At 27.3% G+C, this 209-nt stretch overlaps 1 protein-coding gene across 1 annotated transcript in view; it reads right to left on the bottom strand.

The window, feature by feature from the left end:
- Window positions 1–209, bottom strand: part of LOC119589415 (VWFA and cache domain-containing protein 1-like) — a 30,393-nt gene that overhangs the window by 4,625 nt on the left and 25,559 nt on the right. The gene's annotated exons all lie outside the window — the stretch shown is intronic.

Consider the following 209-nt stretch of genomic DNA (forward strand, 5'->3'; position numbering starts at 1 on the left):
GGATATTTTTCTGCTATTTTTTTCTTAATCACAAGCCCGAACAACTTAACAATATGAACCTCTTAAGCAATAATTACTTTAAAGTTGCCTTTTTGTCCACATGCAGAATACATAACTTCAAATTCAAACATTTTCAATTATCTATTATATCTCATGTGGTAGTATGTAACAATAGTAACAACAATAAAAAAACATTTTTTATCAAAGGG

Source organism: Penaeus monodon, chromosome 25 (genome assembly GCF_015228065.2).
Source record: "Penaeus monodon isolate SGIC_2016 chromosome 25, NSTDA_Pmon_1, whole genome shotgun sequence".
NCBI lineage: Eukaryota > Metazoa > Arthropoda > Malacostraca > Decapoda > Penaeidae > Penaeus > Penaeus monodon.